This window comes from Felis catus, chromosome B3 (assembly GCF_018350175.1).
Source record: "Felis catus isolate Fca126 chromosome B3, F.catus_Fca126_mat1.0, whole genome shotgun sequence".
NCBI classification, from domain to species: domain Eukaryota; kingdom Metazoa; phylum Chordata; class Mammalia; order Carnivora; family Felidae; genus Felis; species Felis catus.
Window position 1 is genome coordinate 67,900,134 of NC_058373.1, and position 19,120 is coordinate 67,919,253.

The 19,120-nt window shown below is 42.1% G+C and overlaps 1 long non-coding RNA gene across 1 annotated transcript; it reads left to right on the top strand.

Annotated features, from left to right (window-relative positions):
• Window positions 1-4,865: 4,865 nt before the first annotated feature.
• Window positions 4,866-18,350, top strand: LOC109500729. The gene is made up of 2 exons (XR_002158451.3): window positions 4,866-7,328; window positions 18,135-18,350. It is a non-coding gene; the product is annotated as an uncharacterized LOC109500729 (long non-coding RNA).
• The last annotated feature ends 770 nt before the right edge of the window (window positions 18,351-19,120 follow it).

The following is a 19,120-nucleotide window of genomic DNA, read 5'->3' on the forward strand; positions in this document are numbered from 1 at the left end:
GAGCCAGTCTGACACTCAACCGACTGAGTCACCCAGGTACCCCAATGCTACTATTTTTAAAAATTGCTAAGTAGGGATTGTAAAGCACCTCGCACATATGGATGCTCAATAAATATCAATCTACTGTATACAACTTATTTGACATTTCCTTGGCTATCAATCAATAAACATTTATTAAACTGCAGCATCCTGCACAGAAGTCTAAGGGAAAAGGACAAAGTATAAGATATTGACTCTACCCTCTTGAATTGGCCATGAGTTGGGATTTAAAACCAACACTTGGCCAACAGTAAAGAATACAGTACAATTTATGTTCAGCTGTTTAAATTAGGGCAAAGACTTCACAGAATGTGGAAGCATGGTTGATTTTTGTGTGGCCTTCTGAAGACAGATTGATGGGCCTGGGAGAATTGCAAACATAGAAAATGAAGGGATAAGGACAGGAGCACACACAAAAAAACACCCCAGATATTAACCACGCTCGATAAATATGAACTGGGTTAAATTAATTCAACTAAAAAGAAAGAGACGTGATTACTTGATTAGACTCTTTGAAAGTCTGGCTAGTGCACCTTCTCATCTCCCAACATGTCATTTCTTCACTCTTCCCCCTCCCCCAGGAAAATACAAATTGGAGCTACTTTTAAAGACCCAGAGGCAGATTTCACAGACTTCTTAGGTGATTTGGCCTGTTAACAGCCCTTGCTAGGAAGCAAACTTACCTGGGAAGATAACGTTATAGTCCTACTACTCTCTAAGTGATTCTTCCTTGTTCTGCTCTCTGTGATGTTATATAGAACCCTGGTTACTCTTTGGGTTAGATGCCCTTTAAATAATGAAGTCTGTCTTTGGTCTTCTCTTCTTTGTTCTCAAACTGTTTCTGTATTCAAACATTCTCATTTGCCTTCGGCATGATTTTTCCTTGTTCATTCTGGCTTTGTGGCAGGGGAGGCCCTCGTCTCCTCCATTCCCCACTGAGGAATGATGACCTACCTGGGTAAGGACAGCTCTCCCCCAGAGCCCCTCCACCCACACTGTGCCAGCCCCTGTGGGCACCCGGGGAAATGCAGCAGGTGAAGAGCATACTCTGGTTCTAGTGATGGCTATGGAGTGAATAGATTTTTTTTAATTTCTTTTTTTTACATTTATTTATTTTTGAGAGGGAGAATGAGACAGAGCAGGGGAGGGGCAGAGAGAGAGAGGGAGACAGAATCTGAAGCAGGCTCCAGTCTCCATGCAAGTGTTCAGCACAGAGCCCTATGTGGGGCTCGAGCCCACGAAACCACAAGATGGTGATCTGAGCCGAAGTCAGTCACTTAACCGACTGAACCAACCAAGCGCCCCCTGGAGTGAATAGATTATAGCTGCATCTCATTAGCAGCTTTTGGAACATTGAGCAAACCACATCATCGTAATCTGAGAGATGAGGCTTACAGACAAACAAGAACTGTGAAAGGAGAGAGGACTGTCTTCTGCTCCTGTCCCTGTGCTACACATCTAGGCTTCAGGGATGTTCATTTTCATTATGTTGTGTGTATAATGGGAGGGAAGTTTCACCTTCACTAGCGATGACCCCTGGTTTCTTACCTTAAAGACACAATGTTCTTCCTAGTATGCCCCAACTCAGGATCATGACAATGGCGTTTTCTTGCCTATAGCATCAACTTGGAATTCCTCTGCCTGATTTACAAGGCATCCAATTACCTGACCCAGTCTACCCATTCAACCACATTTTTCATGATTTTCTGGAGTGTACCCTTTGCTGTGCTAGAGAGATCTACTCATCCAGTCCTGCATAGGCCATTAATGTTCCTACCACTATCCTTCACTGACATGAAATGGAAAGCTATCCCTCCCTGTCCCCTCTCTACAAAACCCAATGAATTCTTCTTGGCACGCTTCAATTTTCTCTTAGAATTATAGATTCCCAAAATTGGAAGGGATCTTTAAGTTCACCCAATCCAGAAGCTGGCTTATAACAGAATCCTATGATTTGAATGTAGGGGAACCAGAACAATCCCTAGGTATGACAATCTGGAGGAAAAAAAATCAAACTTATTTTTATAAAGTGGTGGCCAAAAGCCTGAGGAAGAGTCTTCTCAGTGACCACTGGATTGGCCCAGAGTAAGTGCCTAACCTTACTGAAAGTAGTACATAGAAGAGAGGGGGCAAGGGAATGTGCATTGAAGGCTAGTGAAGGAGGCATATAGTTGGGAGGCTGGGGCAACCCCAGAGGTTTAGGCACCTGAGCTATCGTATTGCTCTTCTGTTGAGGTTCAACGTTTAGAAAATGTTGTCTTAGGGAAGAAAGAGTCCCAGGGAAGGTCACTGTAAGCAGCATTTGCTCCCCTCCTTTATAGAGAGTATCCCTCCTGGGGCATGTTCTAACCGGCTCCAGGAGTTCTGAACAAGGCATATGTGCCTAAGTTGATGTTTGGTTATGCACATTCTGAAGTCAGTGACACCTATTGGTCTGTCTTTGCCTTTGAGAAAAGACTCTGCATTGCAAGTGCTGCCTGGGCTGTTCCCTGAGAAGCCAGAAGATCAACGGGTGTCAACGTTGGCTTCTTGAGAGAGGTCACTTTGCTCGGTGAGAGACTATGAGTAAAAATAGAAGTCCTACTATAGTCTCTTGGGCAAATGACTTATTCATGGGTTCTAAATTATTGAGGTCATTGAAGAGAGTGCTATTTTAATCTTTAGGAGAGGAGAAAATGGGGTGAACTGGGCTTTAGGGGAAGGCTGTATCTTCATAGGACAAAAGGTGGATGGTATAAACAGTGACTGCAGGGAAGAGAGTGGGCACATGCACTCTGTGGTGGGCATGTGCTCAGTGGTTGACCCGCAGAAGCCTTGCGTCTGTGGACGAGTCTGCCTCATTTGGACCCACTCAGCATGAGGAAGGGCCCTTTGCAGATCTGTGTTGGCATTGCAGGCAGGTTCCTTAGCTAGAGTGATTTTACAGGAAGAGCTCTCTGCCACAAAATACTGTCCCCACCTTTTGTCACTTTTCCAGAGCTTGAAGGCTTTGTTTTTCCTCCTGAAATGCACATGCTCTCTGGAAAACTTCACACATTAATGGTATATCAGTTGCCACTTCAATTGTGGGTGAATGCTTTTGCAAGAAAATGAATCGATAATTGACTGAGAGAAAAATGGGATGCAGAATAATCTTTGGGGTGAGAGCAGGGGAGGATGGTTGCAGCAGATGAAGGGCCTGGGATGTAGAATCATAGAAATGAAGACTTCAAGAAAGAACAGAAAAATTGACAGGGGCAATCATATATTTGCAAACAAGGTATTTTCCCTTCCTGAGCTCCTTAAGGAATCCTGGATGATCTTCTCTTATATCCATTTTTCATCCCCTAATAACAACTTCTCACTCAGATTTAATCAATAAGTATTTTTAGGTAGCCTATGATATGTTCAGCCTTATGTGTGGATTGCTGGTTTGTTTTTTTGTGGGGGTTTTTTTTTGGGTTTTTTTTTTTTTACAGTTTATTTATTTATTTTGAGGGAGACAGAAAGAGTGCAAGTGGGGGAAGGGCAGAGAGAGATGGACGGAGGACCCAAAGCAGGCTCTGTGCTGAGAGCAGGGAGCCCGACGCGGGGCTCTAACTCACGAACCATGAGATCATGACCTGAGCTGAAGTCAGATGTTTAACCGACTGAGCCGCCCAGGCGCCCGCCCCTGTTTTGTTTTGTTTTGTTTTTCATGTACCGTTCCTTTAACTTTTATTTCTTGGTGCCCTTTGCCCATTTAGCATTCTTTTTGACTTCTCAGTGTCTTCCATTTCTAAAATTGGGAATTCTTCAAATTTGTGAGTTGCGCTTACCTCTAACTTTATAAGCTCCCTTGAAGTTATGACGTGAGCCTTAATCTACCCCACCCCACACATGAGCCTTTTCTCACCCCAGACATGGAATTGGAGGCTGGCAGCCCAAGAAGGCAGGGTGCTACAGAATTCCTTCTGGGAAGAATGGCGGATGCTACTTCCAGTTGCCAGTGGCAACGCCCTTTGTCTGGCAACATGGCATTGGCAAATGGCAATGTCTGTGCTGCCTTACCTTCAGGCCTGTGCTGTCTTCTTGGAAGCAGCTCTGTGGACTACCCATCTATTCCTCCTAAGTATTCAGTGAGCTAACCAATATCCTCTTCTGCTTAAATTCACAAGGGTTGATAGTTGTCGGGTGCAACTTAGATTTTTGGTGTTTTAAATGTATTTAACACCTACAAGTTTTTAAATGTACCAGCACTTTACAAACATTAACTCATTTAATTCTAATAACTAAGGGTCTAAGTAGGGACTATTATTATCCCCATTTTATACATAAGGAAACCAAGTTACAGAGAAGACACATCATTTGCCTTAGATAACTCTGTTGGTCAGGGGCAGACCTGGGATTCAAACCCAGGCTGTGAATCATTATGTGCCCCTGCCTCCCAGGCCAATCTTTCCGCATGTCTTACCCTGCAATTCTTCTCACTATTCTTACCTGCCCTCATGCTCGGACATTCCTCATCCCATAATGAACCATAAAGGCCGGCATCTAGACTGGCCTGGTTACTTCCCCAATTTACAAACCAAGTCATTAAAAAAAGGGTAGGTAGTTTCCTTCTGAGACCTAAAAATACTTCTTGACAATTATAAGGAACAACTGTTCTTGAAAAATTGTAGTGTTTGCCTCAACTAAGTAGCTGTGTGAATGCCTAATACTTTGTAGACATAAGGAGGAAATATTGCTGTCAGTTAGGGAACGGCAAAGCCAAAAGAAATATTGATATTAATTCAAGCCAACTTATGAGACCATTCCTGGTGTGCAATAGGCTATGTTGAAATCTTGAAGAAAGTAGGCTATTTCTATGTTGGATGTTGAGAAGAAATCTGTGATAAATATCATCGCTGGTTCTGAGGGTTTTATGGTTTATGTTTCTGTCTTTGTCTTTCTCATTTCAAGCCCTCTGTCTTCATATTAATTGGTTCATGATCTTGAGCAAAGCAGTAAGTGGCATCCAAAAATACATGCCTCTCAGAGGGCAGGGAACCAAGCAAGGAGAACCGTGGTCCCAAAGACTCATCAGTGCTCTGTTCCCATTTATTCCTTCTGGACCTGTCACAGCCTCCTCACAACTCCTTCTGCTGGCTATTGCTAAGTGTCCAGCACCCCCTTTGAAGAGGATTTTAAAAACAATGCAATTGCCTTCCACTTAGGTCACATATATGCTTGAGAGATTTGCCAGAAGGTTTCAGTATGTGAGGAGATTTTTTTTATAAGTGAAAGGCAACAGTTGAGGATTGGATAAGAGGAGAGCGGTCATATACATCGACAGTAGGGACCTGGGTGAAAAGTGGGAAAAGATTCTCAAATGGTGAGAGTAAAAAGGCATAAATACTGCAGCAGGGAAAACTATGGATTCTCCTTTTTGGCTTAAAGAGGAAAAAAAAGTACAGGTAATTGTCAGTTAGATATGAGAGAGTAGCCCGGCTTAAAGCAGGAGTGTATCCATCCCATTATGCCACCTGAGTGGGCTCTGACAGGTTGGAATATATAGGAAGCATCAAGAGGACCAGGAGGGAAGAGAACAAGAGAAGAGAATGAAATTAAGCATATCTGTAATACCATACTCTTCAAAATTCCAAGGACTTTACAAAGAATGTGTCTGGACTAACAAAAATCCCCGTAAAGGGTAGCCAGTGTATAAATAAACACAAATTAGAGGTTCAGGTATTCTTGTCACAACACGGCTGCTGTGGGCATTCCATTGCCTGCTGCATGCCTGCAAGAGGTTCTAGATGGCATGGTTCTCCAAGTTGGTCTGGGGATGTCTGTGGTTCCCAGATACTTTCAGGGCATCTATAAGGCACTGAGACATCAAAGGAGATGAGTGGCAACCCTGTCCTTCAGGTGGACACATTTTGAAAGGCTACTGCTGTTTGCTCTCTGTGATCCAGAGAATAGAGAAAAAAAGAATTTCGCGTTGTCCATTTCAGGGAAGCTTCCTGAAGTGAGTGAAGGAACTGTGTCCAAGGACAGTGTTCAGTGAGGCGTGGTTTTCTTCTTGTCCTTATGCAAGCTCTTTCCTGAATGTGCCACAGACAGCCTCCCATATTCTCTCCTATATTCTGACCCCATAGAGACCCCCCTCCTCTGTCTCCCCATCCTTCTACACAAAATTTCAGTGGCACCTCCTATGGGAAGACCTCTTTGAGCACCTCTACTACCCCCAGGCAGACTTCATTTCCTCCTCACCTGAGTCCCCAGCATTCCAAGAGTTATTATTGTGTATTGCTTGCAACTCGTTGTCTACCCCTTGCTAAATGTTCTTCCTTTAGAGGGAAATGCACAGCTTCTTCTTCTTTTTTTTAATATAATTTATTGTCAAATTGGTTTAAAAAAAAGTGAGGAGATATATTCTTTGACCCTAAGCATGCTTGTAGCCCACACAACTGGACTCTGGGTGGCATTCTTAGGAGTCTCTCCATTTATCTTTCCCAGGTCATCTGAAATATTATTTCCCTTTTCTCAAACCTCACTCATTCTTTATGACCTGAGCCAAACCCCAACTCCTCCATAAAGGGATCGATGGTGACTCTAATTTTGCTGGCCAAACTTTTCTCTAAAATACTGTTAAATTAAGAGTCTGTGCCACACAGTGTAAAAAACAGATATTTCTAATCTGTATTGGATTGTTTCCTTGTTTCCTGTGAGTTACTCTCATCCCCTTTTCAGGAGTTGAGCTTCTGAAGAGGCTAATTTATCATATACTTTTTATATTAGATGCTTCCCAAACTCCTTCCAGCTGCAAATAAAAACTCCAGCTCAAACTAGCTTCAACAAGAAGGACATTTCTTATCTCATGTAGTTACAGGACCAGCCATAGGGCGGGCTCTAGGCTTGGCATGTTGGGGTCTCAGCTCCACCTCTCTCTGTGATGCTCCGCCTTCTTTTACGAGTTGATTTCATCTTCAGGCCAATAGGAGAATGGCTGTGACCATTCCTGAGCCCCTTCAGTTATGACAATATCTGGAGAGAATAAATGCCTACGGGAATGTGGAAACTTATTCTTCAGAATAAGTCTTCTTCAGAAGACCACCTCACACCGGAATTAGCCAGAATTGAGTTACATGGCATTTCTTCAACTCTGCGAGGAGATGGGATTTCCATGATGGGCTGCAAATTGCCCCAGAACTGAGGACAATATCAGTTTCCTCAAGGTCATGTATGGTGATGATGAAGGAGGTGAGATATTTGAACATAAAAGAAGGAAGAATGGAGGATGAGCATCGGATAGACGATCAGTGGTGGACTGGGGCTGCCTTGTGCAAGTTTGTAAGAGCCAACTGTTAAAGTTAGGAATTTTGAGCGCTAGGGTTCAACACAGTCATTATCAAAAATTAAATTATAATAAGCTTTCAGTTAAAGTATATTAGGGGCACCTGGTTGGCTCACTCAGGTAAGTGTCTGACTCTTGATTTCGGCTCGGGTCATGATCTCACAGTTCATGAGATCGAGCCCCTGTTCGGCTCCATGCTAAGCCTGGAGTCTGCTTGGGATTCTCTCTCTCTCCCTCTCTCTCTGCCCCTCTCCTGCTTGATCTCTCTCTCTCTCTCTTTCTCTCTCTCTCTTTCAAAAATAAATAAATAAACATGAAAAAATAAAGTGTATTAAAGGAAAGGTAAAGTCACTACTTCCTAATTATTTTTATTACATCACACTATTATCTATGCTTTTGATGTTATTTACAGTTGTATCTGTATGGTAGAAATACTACGTAATGGAGAGCTACTGTGCACTCTCAACCCTGTATTCAGTGATATCATACTGACCACTTGAAAAGAGCCATGGTATGAGTATTTACACCATGGAAACAGTGAAATGATACAAATCAGGGCTTGATTTATGGCTTGGCTGATTGTCATTTAAGAAAGTGATGGAGAAAATGTTATCAATGCATATTAGAACTAAAAATGTGTTTTACCTGTAGCCATTATATTGTGAATAGCACAAAATACTGAAGAAATGGTCTTCCAGGTTTCAAAAGCCATTACTTGAAGCAGCAAAGTCATTTGCATCATTGATAAATGAGTGAAGTTTTGACAAAAATCTTCCTTGTTTCACTTCCATATTATTCATTAACATAAATGAGCATAGCAACCAACGTTCAGGTCAGAGTTACATTCATTTGTTACCAGCAACCATAGAATAATCATGGGTACAGGAGTTCAGAAAAAAAATCAACAAAAGCATTCTGTGAGAATCAATTGGTTTTATGAAATTTACAATAAAAAATACTGCAGGGGCGCCTGGGTGGCTCAATTGGTTGAGCAACTGATTTGGGCTCAGGTCCTGATCTTGCGGTTTGTGAGTTCAAGCCCCGCATCTGGCTCTGTGCTGACGGCTCAGAGCCTGGAGCCTGCTTTGGTTTCTGTGTCTCCCTCTCTCTCTGCCCCTCCCCTACTCGCGCTCTGTCTCTGTCTCTGTCTCTCTCTCAAAAAAAAAAATATATATGTATATAAATTATTAAAAATATTGTGTATTTTATTATTATTTATAAGTTTTGTGTTGCATGCCCTTTATATTAGTAAAATCTATCATGTAAAGTACTGATACATGTAGCACATATACTATATACAGCATGTATAATTATATGTATATACACACACACACACACACACACACACACACACACCTGCCCTTGGAGAGCCCATTGGTAAACATTTATCAGCACAACACAGGGACCACCAATATATTTACTACAACATCCTCAATGGCCAACTAACTATAGTTAATTTTTTTTGGGGGGGTGCCATTTAGAAAATATATTGATCCGATTTTAGATCTCCTTAGTAAGTTGAAAGATTCAGAATCATTCACTAAGTTTATTTTTATGGAGATAGAAGTTTGAGTGGGCACTTTCCTTTGCTTTAGTTTGCTGGAGATTTCAGCAAACCAGTTATTTCTTTATTGGGTCTGTAGTGTGAATCAGTCCCAATTCCTGGTAATAATAAGCCACACTGATGAAGAGATTTACAGTGATAGGAGGGTGTTCAGTCGGGAAGGTGCTCAGCTCCGAGTTTATACCAAGGGAAATGAGGAACTCCATTCATAGAATATTTCTGCCTCCTTTTTGACTTGCTTTTTCCTGATGAGCAGATCAGCAATCACCAGCTGTTCTATATTTCTATCATGTTACCCAGCGGTAGGAAGAAAGAAAAGTTTTTGGCCCCTGGAAGTGCATGTTAAAATTTGAATCTCTTCCCAGGCCAGATGTGATTTGGAGATGTGCCCTCCTTGTGGAAGTTACTCTCTAGGCTTCATTCCCAAATGATAGTTTCTCTTCTCAGTAAATGTGATACATGTTGAAACGGAAAATGAAGGAAACCTAGTCATTATGGTTTTCTCCATAATATTATATCTCTTTATTGCTTATCTCAACTGTGCTTCTCTTTTAGATTCTCAATATGGTTAAGCAAATTTGACACCTCATCTATGGTTGTTATTATTATTATTATTATTATTATTAGCATAAGGGCAGTGGCAGTAATTTATCAATCCTCAATATGCATCAGGGACTATGCCAAAGATTTACCTACATCTTCTCTAATCCCCATAATGACCATAGATAGAGATAATCTTTTTTTTTCTTTTTTACAAATAAGTACACTGCAACCCAAAGAGATTTAATAACCAGGTTTTTTAAAAGTTTTTTTGTGTTTATTTATTTTTGAGAGAGACAGAGTGCAAGTGGGGGAGGGGCAGAGAGAGAGACACACACACAGAATCTGAAGTAGGCTCCAGGCTCCACATTGTTAGCACAGAGCCCGATGCAGGGTTCTAACTCACCAACTGCAAGATCATGACCTGAGCCAAAGTCGGACGCTTAATCAACTGAGCCACCCAGGCATCCCAATAACCAAGGTTTTAATCAGAGTCTGTCTGACACCAAAGCTTCCATTTTTTTCAGTACACCAGGATTTCTTTCCTCCCCCAATAACTCATTAAGACACAATCCTATTGGAGAAACATATTGAATGATTACAAATTTCAAAAGTTGCATTTGGATAATAGGCAGTAAGCCACACTGGACATTTTTACTTTAAGCCTGACCATTTGCTAACGGTCCATTAATAGTATTGATTTTTTTTTTTTAATTGACTTTTGGTGTCCTCACAAGTCTACTAAGGTCAAGTGGAGCCAGCGCAATAAGTACTCACAGAAACTCCCTGACAACCTAGTGACAATCCAGGCACATTGGGGCACAAGGTCCTCTGTTTCATTGGTTTTATAAACCTCTTGGTATTTGGCTCTCAGAAAGCAGGCTGACTTCAGTCTCTTCAAATATAACCACGTAGAATTTTTTCATGTTTCATTGTGCAGTTGGCATGCTGCAGGGGTCCAGCAGTGCCAGAAACGAAGCGTGCCCTATCTGAAGTGGCTATTATTTTCCTGGTGGAATCCTAGCCAGAAAGGGGCTGCATTAGGTGTAAAGCCAACCAGGCAAGGAGCAAGAAGCCTTTCAGCAAAGGGATCCTTTACTATTATGGAACGTCTTCATTCTAAATCTCACATTGTGCAGTCTGAAGACATAAAAAGGGGCCCAAGATAGCACAGAACCACGGCAATTCCTGGCATCCACAGCCAAGTGGCATCATGCTTAGAGAGAGAAAGGTATCACTGGTGTCCTTTTACTTCCGTGGAATGCTTCTAAATATCAGAATCAAAAGCAAACGGAGATGCTTTATATCACAATAGAGATGCGCTATGCCATTACAGGTCAGGATAGGCTTGTCCAAGTTTATAAGCTCAACCCAGTCCTCAGATACACAACTAACTTCAGCCTCCCCTAAGAAGATTCTCTCCAGATCCCTTTATCAGATCACTGACATGAGCAATGAGAGCAGCCTTGGAATAAAGGAAGCATCACTAAAATACAACAAAGTCCATGGCAATTTCTTCGAAATGTTTTCCTCCTGTACCTGCTTAAAGAATTATGAAAAACTATATACCTCTGATAGTTTTTTAAAAAAATTTTTTTAACGTTTATTTATTATTGAGAGACAAAGAGAGACAGAATATGAACATGGGAGGGTCAGAGAGAGGGGAGACACAGAATCCAAAGCAGGCTCCAGGCTCTGAGCTGTCAGCACAGACCCCGACGCACAGACCCCAATGCAGGGCTCGATCCCACAAACTGCAAAAACCGCGAGATCATGACCTAAGCTGAAGTTGGACGCTTAACCGAATGAGCCACCCAGGCACCTCTCTGACAGTTTAAATTTACAAATTTTACCATGCATTTTTGTAGTTGCAAAGGATGTAGTTTCTGACATACAGTATGTTGTCTATGCGCATTCAAGATCTTTTCAACAAAACCTTGAAGTTACAGATTTAGTATAATCTATTGACAGTATCTACCACATAAACTAATTGACAAAGGTTGTCCTCCTTATCAAACTAATAAGGAACTCAGGAATACTTTGTGTCAGAAAAAAAAAGTAATTTAAAAACTTCAGCTACCCTATTTAATATGCATTTCCCCTTGACAACCTTCTCCTAAGTGTGAGAGAGAGAACAGAGTGTCACCTGGATGACATAAAATCACTGTACTCTTCAATATTTCTCATCCAACCCTTCTTGGCTTCCTGCCAGGGGACCCTTCCTCGGAGGGATGTGTGCTTGAGTTGACCATTTGTTTTTACTCCTAGAGCAAAGGGCTTGGTAGCATTAAAGGTGATTAGTGTGCCTTTCTGTTCACATGGGAGAGTGTCTGTCATGAAGATGGAGGTAACAGGAGACTGTGACAGCAGAGACGTTCTCAGGCAAAGTATTTAGGGAAAGGTTATAGGGAAGTTGAGCCTGAAAGATTATCTTCTCAAAGCTTTCGATGCTGTGTACAGAGGGCAAACTCTTCCTGACCCCAGAAGTAAGCAAACCATATTTTTGAAAAGCCACTGTTTCGAGCCACGTGCATGGAAACGAATAGGGTTTTGTTGTCGGGATTCTGTATTTATGAGTTTCTGGATCTTCCTTCCTTCTTCCCTCCCGTTTCCCTCCCTCCCTTCATCATCTGATAGGAACAGGGAGCACCTGTTTCTCCTCCAATATCAGATGCTCTGACAGCCATTAAAATTCTCCATCCTCAAATGGGGTAGAAGTTGCTCTCTATTTGCCGTTCCTTAGGGCTGACAAAAAGGTTTCCTCCTTACATCGAGACATGACACAGAGAGAATTTCCCATTAAGTTCATGAAGCATAGTATCAGAGCCCCTCGCTTTCATAGTCTTTTCCAAGCTGTTGGGAGAGATCCTTCATTTTTTCAAAGTACTTTGGTATTCTCTTACTTAAAGAGGACCCCTCCCCCAAAATGTATAAACTTCCCACCTCATTAGGATTTCCAGACTTAGAAGATAAAAATTCAAGATGCCCTGTTAAATTTAAATTTTAGATAAAAAATTAATATGTTTTGTTACTCCAAATATTGAATCAGACATAGTTATACTAAAAAAAAAAAAAGTGGTGTTGTTAATCTGAAATTTTGACTAGCGGCAACTTTTGTTTATCTGCTGCCCTACCTGCCTCCAAACTTTGATCCTCCCTTGTTTGGACACTGAACGACAAGGTAAGCTTTGCTGTTCCCAAATCAGAAAAAGATATCTTTAGCTTTGTATTCCTAAACTCTTCTCAGACTATAATACGAGACTTTGAATGTCTGTCCTGACCAATCTTATGCAACATTTTTTTTTTAGCACATTTTTGCTGCAGAAACACAAATCAAAATAATTTCTTAACTCTGGGAAAATGAGAAACTCTGTTTCTTCTCTAGTGACAGACAAGAGAACTAGGAAATGTCACTGTTGTTCTCTATGTTGGAATTTAGCATAGAACATTTGTGCTTGGAAAGGAAGCTCCTTAGGTGGCTACAGAGAAGAAACAGCCTGAGCAAGGGAGGGGAGAAGTAGGCTCAAGAAGGTTTTGTTGCAATAGGAAGTACTGGAAACTAGTGTTTCTCAAATGTTTTGGACCTTGACCTACAGTGAGAAATACATTTTTCGTAGTGACACACAAACACACTTCCATATATATGTGAATGAAACAAAAATTTCATGGAACATTCATCATTACATGTACAATTATTACATATAATGCACACTGATATTTTCTACTCTGATCTCTCTCTCTCTCTCTCTCTCTCTCTCTCTCTCTCTCTCTGTCTCTTAAAGAGCTGATTGCCCTCAACCAACTGATGGACCATGATCTGTAGTTTAGAAACCACTGCACAGAACTGCTCAGGGAACTGTCTGTGGTGGTCTCCGACAGAAAAGGATTTCCATTGCATCACAATGGAAATCAATGAGATGCTTCCTTCATTGAGAAGATTTTTTTTTAAGTGTTGCACTTTTTCTTAAAAATGCTTTTTTAACGTTTATTTGTTTTTGAGAAGAGAGAGACAGAGCATGTGCTGCGGAGGAGAGAGAAAGAGGGAGACACGGAATCTGAAACAGGCTCCAGGCTCCGAGCTGTCAGCACAGGGCCCCACGCGGGGCTCGGGCTCACAGACCGTGAGATCATGACCTGAGCCGAAGTTGGATGCTTAACCAACTGAGCCACCCAGGTGCCCCGATACTTTTTTTTTTTTTTTAATGTTTATTTATTTTTGAGAGAAACAGAGACCGTGAGAGGGAACTGGGCAGAGAGGGTGGGAGACAGAGGATCAGGATCTGAAATGGCCTCTGTGCTGATAGCAGATAGCCTGATGCCGGGGCTCGAACTCACAAACTGCGAGATCATGACCTAACCCACAGTAGGACGCTTAATTGACTGAGCCACCCAAGCACCCCCTTCATTGAGAAGATCTTGCACTGAAAACAATGTTAGCTGAACAGCACACTTAGCAACAGTTCATTCATGTTCTGGTGTGAGTTCCTTTTCCTTTCACAAGGGGGAATAAATGCTTCCCAGGTGAGCACCAATCCCTCAGATGATGCTTTGAGAAGCAGTTGCAAGCTAGAGTCTGACACAGAAGAGATGAGATAAAACCATGGAGGAGGGGTCCAGAGGAGCATAGAGGGGATGTGTGAGGAGGACAGAAGAGCGAATGGTGAGTGCCTCTTGGAAAGCCCATGAATACACATCACTGAGACCAACATACCTGATTTGGAGAAGATGTACATACTTTTCCAGAGATCCCATCCAACTGGAGGAAAAAGTGCTTCTCGGACAACTGGCCCAACAACAGAAATTTAATCCCTGCATGGAGAGGAATGGGTCCGAGAAAATGTGAAGATTTACTGCAAAGAACTCTACTGCTTTTCGTTACTCTGGAAAAAATGAACTCCACCTCCCACTCTCTACAGTGTCTGTGTCAGATCCCATCCTTTCTCTTGGAGTCATCAATTATTTTGTCTAGTCCCCTCCATCTAAGTTAATGACCTTGCCTTATACTTTTTAGAGAAAGTGGAAGGTCTCAGAAGGGAATTCCTTTACTTTTTCTCTACTAAACCTACCAGCCCCCTAGCACTGCCCTCAGTCTCCCATCCCAAAGAATGTGATCCACGTCAACATGAGGAATTAAGAGAATCTCCATTACCTCATGACAAGCCCAGCATACAAACCCTAGATTATATTGCTGGATTCTACTGAAACAGGAAAACAGGTGAGAGACAAGTAAATATTGCTGAACAAAACAGATCCATCAGGCTGCCAAACAGCTTTATTCTAATTGCACTCTAAATCTTGGAATTTGAGAAGAAAATAATACGGATTAACAGGTTCTCATCTCTCTTTAGATAACATAAGTGGTTTAGCCACTCCTTTGGAAAACTGTCTCTAAGTCATACTGGTTGGGGGAGGGCTATCAACTGTTCATCCTTGCGTGTGTGATGGGTTCCCGCCCCACCTGACACCTTCCAGCACTCGCACCTTTGACTCTCTTCTGCCATCTTTCATCCTTCCCTCTCTTTCAGATCCTTCTCATCCTTCCCGAGCTTTCAGATATGTCACGGTATACCCATCTCAAAAAAAAAAAAAAAAAAGTGTGCCTCCATTTACGCCATGTCCTCCTCCGGGGTCTGCGTGCCCTCTCAGCTCCCCTTCACAGAGAAATTTCTCTGAGGAGTTGCCATCTGCATTTATTCCCCTTTGCTAGCCTGCCTTCAGCACCTTTACCCCTCCACCAACAATACTGGTTATGAAGGTCATCAGTGGCTTCTTTATTGCTAAAGCTAACAGAGACTTTCATTTCTCACCTTCCTCAACATTTTAGCAGCTTGAGACACAGTTCTGTCTCCCTTGTCTTTGAAAGACTGTGAGTTTGGCGTCCCTGATAACACATCTACTCTCTTGGCTTTTCCTCCTTTTTTTTTTTTTTTTTCTTTTAGAGGACATCCCTCCTCTATTCTTTACTGGCTTATCCATCTTGAATTGATCTTTGAATGTTGGGATATCTCTCTCGCATCAAGAAAAAGACACTCTCTTAATATGCCCCACTCAGGTAAATGGCAACTCCATTCATTCGATTGCTCCCTGATCAAGTCCTGTTGACTCCACCTCCAATACCTATGTCAAGTGTGTTCACTTTACTCAGTCTCCAGTGCTACTACCCTAGGCCAAGCCACCATCACACTTCACCTCTTTTCTTGCCATAGTTTCCTTATTGATCTCCACATTTCTAATTTTGCCCTTACCTCCACCCTACCCACCAATCCATTTCTCATACAGCAATCATAGTAATATTTTTAAAACAGAAATCAAACTATGTCACTTCCTTGCTTGAAAATAAGAAATCATTTCCCTTTGAACTTAAAATAGAACCCAAGCTTTTGAACATGGTCTACAAGGCCCTGTGTCATCTGAGTCCTGCCCGTCTGTCAAATCATCCTTCCTTCCATTCTCCCATGTAACTCTCTGTTACACAGCCCTTCTCTTACTTCCTTATATGGTCAAGATCTTTCCTGCCTCAGGCCCTCTGCACACACTGTCCCCTCTTCTGTGATTGCCCCTGTCCTTCACCAGCTCATCTATCCTTCAGGTAGCAGTTGAAATATTAATTCTTTAGAGAAACCACTCCCAAATCACTCATTCCCACCTCTTATACTCTCTTAACACCCTGTATTTTCTTCATAACAGATACTACAATTTATAATTAAATAATGATGATCTCTATGTTCTTTTGTTTGTTTGCTTAATATTTAGCTGCAAGTTCTAGTGCCTGGAATAGTACCTAACACAATAGTAAATGTTCAACAATTTTTAAATGAATGAATGAATGAGGAATATGATGACCACTTGTATTGAATGTACTCTAAACATTCACAAGCCGTATCTCCTTCAACCCTAGGACTACTGATATACCCTTCACACAACACATGTGGCAGGGCCAGACATCTGTTTATCATCTACCAGTGGTGTGCTGGAATGGGCTTGTATAGGCTTAAGAGAGCCAGTTCTGGACATCTCTTCTCAATTTCACATTTAGTGACATCATGTTAGTAGCTATGTTGGGAACACTTATACCACCAAAAAATAAGCAAATGGTGGAAATCAAGACTTTATTTTTTCTTTAGAAAACCACTTTACCAGCACATCACTGGTGTCTCCTATACACCCAGCATCATGTTAGTAATTATGGAGCCACCATTAAAAATAGGTCATGGTCACTGTTTAGTAAGTTTCCAGTCTAGTTTAGGAACAATGACATACATCAGGGATCAAGAAGAATCAGGATATAGATGTGCAGTGTGGGAGCATCGTGATCAGAAAAGGAAGAAATCAGTATGGGTTGGTAACAATGGAGACTCAGAAGGTGGAACCAATGCTGAAATCAATGGATGGAGAGTATCTATTTAATCGAATAGTACCACGAAGGGCAATCCTGACAGAGGAGCAGGGAGGATCCTGCTCCTGGGCTGGTCGTGAGCCAGGGAAATGGAGTTGGAATGGGAGTGGGAAGAAAGTGAGAAGATTGTCTCAGTTGGAAAGAGTTGCTCTTGAAAATTTCTTTTTAAATGTAACTTTCGTAAATTGGATTACATATATTTTAAGTTTATTTATTTTGAGAGAGAGAGCGTGTGGGCATGTACATGCAAACAGGGGGGAGGGGCAGAAAGAGAGAGAGAGAGAGAGAGAGAGGGAGAATCCCAAACAGACTCCACACATCAGTGCAGAGCCCAACTTGAGGCTTGAACCCATGAACACCAAGATCATGACCTGAGCCAAAACCAAGAGCAGGATGCTTAACCAACTGAGCTACCCAGGTGCCTCTGATCATATTTTTAAATGAAAAATTTAGTTAAAGAATTTTTAAGGCAAGTCTTTTTCTTTTTTCTCTAAAGGTGAAGTATTTACAGGATCAGCAATCTTCCTCTATTATTCATATTTAAGTTTTGACCAGTAACTTTCCCTTGAAACCATGAATATCCTCCCAAATCACATCTCCAACCTGCTGGATGACCTGGCAAGGTGAGGGCTTCCCCTATCTTGGCCCTCAGCTCCTTCTTGTGGAATGAAATGGTCCAACTTGATTGTCCCTAAGGTCCTTCATAGCCCAGAAGAACTGTATAGTTGTCATCTGCCTCTTGGTTTCAGCTCAGGTCATGATCTCACAGTTCGTGAGTTTAAGCCCCGCGTTGGGCTCTGCATTGACAGTTCAGAGCCTGCTTGGAATTCTCTCTCCCTTCCTCTATCTCTGCCTCTCCCCTTTTCTCTCTCTCTCAAAATACATACATACATACATACATACATACATAAAAATAAATAAATAAACTTAAAAAAATAAAAAATAAAATATTCCTTCCTTTTTAAAAAATTTTTTAAAAAGAAAGAAAAACTGCAGAGTTCTAAATGGTTAGGCATGTGAACTACATTTCTAAGTGAGTCGAAGAAGGCCAAGAAAACATCATTCTAAAACTTCCTTTCCTGTGATTAAAGGACTCCCAGGGGTTGCATTTGGGCACAAAAGGGTGAAGTAAAACAACCCTTTGGCTACAGAGTTAGGTCAATTTTCTTTTAGCCAGAGAAGGGATTTGGCGTCTGAGGATATAGCAGGAGACCCCACGGGTTCTCCACATGAACACCATTAGGGAAGTCCAATAACCATTTGACAGGGAAATAAGGTCACTATTTTTAAATCAACAGGAAAAGAGCAGAACATCAAGAGAGAAGGGTGATTTATCCTGTGACCAGAGTGCACAGAATCGACTGGAGAAACTAATCAAATCAGACTTGATAAAGCCGATGCTGCCTTATATCCCCTGTGCCTAGAAGCCTTGTCAAGCTGGTCTGCCATGGATCCTGATTTAAAATACAAGCTGACTCCTTCACCCCTTCTGAGTAGCAATCCAGCTGCATGGATTTCAGCAATTGGGTTTTTTTTTTTAATCATTATTATTAACTATAACGTGAGGCTTGATGCTAAGTAATGGCAAAGGGCTGGTGTCTATCGACACACAGGCACCCATGGAATCCCCAGGTAGGGCCGGATCTGGGCTCTCCAGGGCCCCCTTTTTCTCTCCCTTTCTGCCTCCTCCTCCCCAAAGGCAGGAACAGCTGTTGCCAGGTTGGCTTGTTCAGCCCACTCATCTCAAGCTACCCTCAAGCGGCAAGACGGCAGGCAGCCAGCCTGATGTTCTTTCCCCGTTCAGCACAGCCCAGCTGTGGCTCAGTAGGCCATGTTGGCATCTGGCTCAGAGAGAGGCAAGGCTGAAATCTTCTGAGTCTGGAGTTACCGGGTCCAGCTGGCTGTGGCCATGGCAGAATATGAGGGTCAGAGCTACGCTACCCCAGAGGGCAACAAGACATTTGTTTGGGGCCTGAACCTTTTGATCTTTTCAGTCGGAGGATGAAGGCAGTAAAGGTCTGGTGCTCAGAATGGTTTAATCCACCATAGATTTAATAAGTGCCGCACCAAGGGTAGAAAGGTGAGGGTGGTGGGGCGAGAGGATTAAGGACATGGTTTCTGCATTTAAGAGTTCACAGTCAAATGTGGGAGATTTTACATGAACAAGGGAATAGAACAAATGGTAATGTAAACATATGCACAGGTTGCCATGGGAGCTGCTACCTGAGCTGTGTTGTGAAGGAGGAGGAAGAGTCAGATGAAGCAAGTTAGAGAGGGAGTTGCA